Source organism: Gobio gobio, assembly GCF_949357685.1.
Source record: "Gobio gobio genome assembly, chromosome: 1".
Taxonomy (NCBI): Eukaryota; Metazoa; Chordata; class Actinopteri; order Cypriniformes; family Gobionidae; genus Gobio; species Gobio gobio.
The window spans coordinates 68,345,589-68,351,588 of NC_137097.1; positions in this window are offsets into that span (position 1 = coordinate 68,345,589).

Here is a 6,000-nt window from a genome sequence, read left to right on the forward strand (position 1 = left end):
TTCGTCTTGTGTAGATCTAACGGTTGATCTTTGCTCTCATTATTCTATAATTTGTTCCCTGACAGATCGTTTTGTCTGAGGGCAAAGTGAAGTTTCATAACTTTATATTTGTAAGCTATTAAACTTTACCGTTGTAGTCTAGCGCTGACTTTCTTTGACTGAATTGCTTTATGTATTGTATAGCTTCTTATACCTTTTACTTATACTTTTAAAATGGATATTGATCATGCATTAAACTAACATTTAACAAAAAGAGACTGGATTTTGTTTTATGTCATATCTCATTGTATTACAGTGATAATCATAGGCTATATTATGCACACATGATATTACATGTGTTTATTTTTTAATGTAAACGAAAAGAGGCCGGGTTTTTTAAATATTTCGTTTTGTTATATACATGCATTGAAGATAATATGCATTGCCTTCACTACATTTGTGTGGCTATAATATGTTTAATATAATAACTATTACCGTCATCGGGAGTTCATTCTCCGGAGTCAAACTTGGTAAGTCACGGACGCAAGTTAGAAGTTCGCGTACAAAAAATGTCATAAAACACCACTGCCTCATTTCATAAAAATAAAAAAAAAACTTAAACATATTAGCCACACACATGTGGTTCAGGCAACGCGTAGTTAGGCCTACATTCATTATCTTATATATTTATAATAAAACGGAGTATAAAACACCCTGCCTCTTTTCGTTTACATTTTAAAAATAATTAAACATTAATATGTGGTTTAGGTAAGGTGACCAGATTTCTGAAATGGAAACCGGGCACATTTCCTATTTGAGAACACAAGCACAGACCATAGACAGTGGTACAGACAAGAACACATATTGAGAAACGGCCAGAGTCTCAGATGTTTCTCCGTCGCTCTGCATACGTCATCTCCCTCATCGCTCTGTTTGGTTTTAGGTCTATCCAATTGCGCCGAGAGGCATTTGAGCGACGCCCGTTGGTGACGCCCCTTTGGAAATGATTTGTCTATGAAGCTTTGCCAGACCATAACTCAGTTACTACTGAGAATGGTCTGCTTTTAACCAGGCTACAAGTCTTGCTCTTGAACAGACAAATTCAGACAAAAAGTATGTCAGCATGTCCATCTTGAGTATTCTAGCAGACATAGTCTGTATTTGCCTTAAGTAAACTTTATACAGTCGAGAAAGACGACGCATATCTGAGAATTAGGTCTTAAAGGGGCAGTAGCCTTTACTGCTGTCTGTTTAATTTCAAACAACAAAAGACAAGGACATCACTCACTGCTCTTGATTGAATAGCTTTTGTAAGTTTAATAGGATTAATCTTTAATTTATACAGTCAAATATGCTATATTATTTTACATTTGATCCATTTCTGTACCTGAAAACAAATGTTAGACGTACCTGAAAAACCTGAAAAGCATAGTTTATTTTATTAGTATCTTTGCTCTATAGAATTTATTTGTGCTGCTGCTTGCATTTAAATTATTTGTTCTTATTATTTAATTTATTTTTATTTGACAGTATACTCCTTTTTTCCCTGAACATAGCAAATACTGAACCGTACCGAAACGGTGAACCTAAAACCGCGATACTGTTGGACTTTTTTCACTCCCCAAAGTCCACCCCAAGTTCAATGATCAGCCAGGAGTCGAATTACCAATTAAAAGTATTAATTTATAATGAATAACAACAACGAGTAAAAAAGGTTATCTGAGCTCAGGATTCAGAACATCAACGATAAGCATATCGCAATTCAGAACCCTTCACAACTCTCTTTAATGCATATTTATATTCTTGATCTTCCATCCCCTCCTCATGCATCGTCTCTTCCAATGGCATCGTTTCCTCAAATGGGGGTTTTACAGCGTAACCAGTCTCTAGGTAGCATTCTCTAACAAAAAGATAAAACATGCACAAGAGACAGCATAGCTCTGGTATTTTTTTCATATCATAAGACATACCCTTCTATGGTTTTGTTTATTCATTCTCAGTTCCTTCAGAAGTGACTATGCAGTTTCTTGGAAATCCCCCACCCCAGCAGTTTCACCTCTACTTCACCCCGTATCATAACCAGACATGTAAAATCATAAACACATATCAACCACAATCTTTTACACCTCCTACGTAAAGTAAATCATAAAGAGCAACATTATCAGTAATTCAATTCATAGTGAACAACATCTATAGCAATTTTAATGCATAATAAAACTATCATTAATACTTTGAGTCTTTAATGCATAATAAAAACACTGTTAATACTTTGAATCATAATGAGAAATAATAAAAATATCCTTCAACACAAACAGAACCGTGAGCAATCTGTACCGTTATACCCCTAGCGTAACGTATGCGAGGGGGTGCCACAAAATGGAGAACATTTTCAAAGGGTGCCATGATTGAAAAAAGGTTGGGAAACACTGATCTAGATGGAGGAGGAGAAATAGGTCTCCTTGAGCAAGGATTTTTATGCTGGTTTGTGGAGCGGAGAGACCGGCGACCTGGACGATCAACAGGGGAAATGTGCAGTGAAGGAGGATCCAAACTGTTGGGAGAAAAGAGTGCAAATGCTGCAAGAACTAACAACGGGAAGAGGTAAGCTGCTGGTTTTATACCTTGGCATTAATTGGAAGATAAGATGGGCGTACTTCCTCCCGAAATTACGTTTAGTAACTTCACTAGTTGTGTAAATGTGGTCTTAGAGAGAAAAAAAAAATCTACAGGTTTATTTTAGTAGAGCTAAAGTTGATGTTGTAGTATTACAACGGTGGGTATAGGGTTAAGGGATAATATAGTGTGGACCGTAACTGCAACAGTTTCCACTGAAGAGGCAAGTTGTTGGAACCAAGTGCAGCTTTTAATCAAAATATCAAAACGTATATCAAAGACATGGCAATACTAGAAACAAAGACTTGCCTGACAACGGGTTACAATGACAATAACAGACGGCAAACATGAGGGCTTAAATACACTGAGACTAATGACAAGACAAGTGACACCTGTGAACCGTGATTAAACAATGAACCAATGACAGGACAAGACACAAGATCACATGAGGGCATGGGAATCACATGACCATGAAACATGACAAAACCAGGAAGTGCATGACAAGACCGTGAACATGACACACTAAAACATAACCAAGAACATGATAAACTTAAAACATGAACAAGGAACAATGAACATGAACCAACACCAAAACACCCTGTGACAGATCCCCCCCCCCTCTATGGGCGGCCCCTGACGCCCAAACAACACCAAAACACCACTAGCCTAACAACAAAGAGTCTTAACAAAAAGTCTTGGGGGGGCCGTCTTGGGGGTGGGATGGTGGGCCAGGCCCGTGCAGGGGCACCGGACCCAGACATGACCTGGACGGGCCTGGGAGCTTGGGCGGACCTGGACCCTGTGGCGTGGGCGGACCTGGACCCTGTGGCGTGGGAGGACCTGGACCCTCAGGCTTGGGCGGACCTGGACCCTCAGGCTTGGGCGGACCTGGACCCTCAGGCTTGGGCGGACCTGGACCCTCAGGCTTGGGCGGACCTGGACCCTCAGGCTTGGGCGGACCTGGACCCTGTGGCGTGGGCGGACCTGGACCCTCAGGCGTGGGCGGACCTGGAACCTCAGGCGTGGGAGGACCTGGACCCTCAGGCGTGGGAGGACCTGGACCCTCAGGAGCCGTGGACGGCCAAAAAAAAAAATAAAAATAAAAAATTTATTGAGCATCTAAAAATGTCCTTGAGGGCCACGTCATCAAAGGGTTAGTTCACCCAAAAATGAAAATTCTGTCATTAATTACTCACCCTCATGTCGTTCGACACCCGTAAGACCTCCGTTCATATTCGGAACACAAATGAAGATATTTTTGTTGAAAGCTGATGGCTGAGAATGATAGGCCTCCATTGGCATTCAGTACATTTACACTCCGAAGACCCATAAAAGGCACTTAAAATGTCGTTACAAAGTCCATCTCACCACAGTGGCTCTACAATAATTTTACGATGCAATGACAATAGTTTTTGTGCGCAAAAAAAAATTCAAATAACACCTTTATCCAACTTGTTATTGTCTTCCGTGTGTGCCTCCACGACGCATGCGCGAGAATATGACGTAGCGCCAACGTTCGGGAATCCATGAAATGCACACTTTAGCCCGATTTTGAGAACTAGGCCGAGACCTAAAGCACGATCAATGTAGAATCCAACAGCTTAGATACGCGCGTCTTCCTCTGCTCGTAAACAAATCGCTTCTGGATCATGTGTCCGAACGCCGGATCTGAATTGAATTGAATTGAATTGAATTGAATGGAGATTGAATTTGATTGAATTGAGGCTATAATAACACCTTGACTCTGATGATTTTTTTCCACCCACTCTAATGCCAGTAAAATTGCTATCAACTCCACACTGTAAACTGACAGATAATCTGTAGTCCTCTTTTTGACTACAACTTCATACCGAGGAATAAAAAAAGCTGCACCAGTACGACCTGTTTCCGGCTGCTTTGATCCATCCGTAAAAATGAATAATTCCTCTTGATACTGCTCTACATAGATTTGAACTATTATCCACTGCGGCATTATTTTTGAGTTTTCTTTTAGTATTTGTTGTAAACTTATATTTACAGATGGTTTTATAAATTTCCAGGGTGGTATTGTTGATATTGCCACAGTGGGTCCTATTTGCAACTGATTGAGACCTACATTTTGAGCCTTAGCATCCCCCATCCATCCGAAACTGTAAACATTGCTTTTATTATGCTCTGCGCATTCTTGCAAGACAGTTTTTGTGGGGTGCTCCATACTATGTCCTTTTAAATTTGTCCAATATGCCAACATGATCTTGACCCTCCTAATACGTAGCGGCATCTCTCCTGCTTCCACCTGTAAAGCGGTTACTGGTGATGTTTTAAATGCCCTGGTACAAATCCGAAGTGCCTGTGCCTGCTCCACATCAACCTTTTTAAAGGTTAGATTCCGATGCTGACATATACGCTAAGGAACCATAGTCAGAGGCAGTTCTCATGAGAGCCTGATAGATGTTTATTAGCGAATCTCTACCCGCTCCCCAGTCTCGCCCTGACAGGCATCTCAACATGTTGTTGATCTTCTTACATTTATTTCTGACCTTATCAATATGCTGACACCAAGTCAACCTCTCATCAAAGAAGACTCCTAGAAACCTCACCACCTTAACCTGTTCCAAATCCTGTCCATACAATTTTAGTGGTACTACTTTGTGGCGCTTAGAGAAGCATATAACTTGGAACTGAGAGTTTAAATCCCCATTTAGAAATCCATTGTTCAACTTTCTCTATTACATTTTGCATTTTCTTTCTAAGATATTCTACATTTCGACCCCTAACCCAGAGTGCTCCATCGTCTGCATAAAGTGACTTACCTACATTTCCACTTACCTGATCAAAATGTCATTTATCATAATATTAAACAGTATGGGGCTGTAAACACTACCTTGTGGGGTACCATTTTCCACTATATGCCTACTAGAATACTCTGCACCAACCTTAACTTCTATTGTTCTTCTGTCCAGGAAATCTAATACCCAACCAAATAATTTACCTTTTTTTCCTAATTTGACAAGTTTTATAAGAAGTCTATCCTTCCACAGCATATAATATGCTTTTTCGACGTCAAAAAACACAGCAATTACACTTTCCTTATTAGTTTGTGCTTTCCTTACTTCTGCTTCTAAGCACAAAACAGAATCCATTGTTCCCCTACCCTTACGAAATCCAGACTGATATGTTGAAAAGAGACCCTTACTTTCCATATAGTAATCTAACCTATCTGTTACCATCCTTTCCATGACTTTCCCTAATTGTGATGTTAGCGCTATAGGTCTATAACTTGACGGGTCTAAAGCATTCTTACCAGGTTTGAGTATTGGGACTATCACTGCCTGTTTCCATTCAAGTGGGATTCTACCTTCATTCCATATCATATTGATCAGCCTTAATACTACCTCCAGTGATGCATCTCTCATATGTCCTAGCATG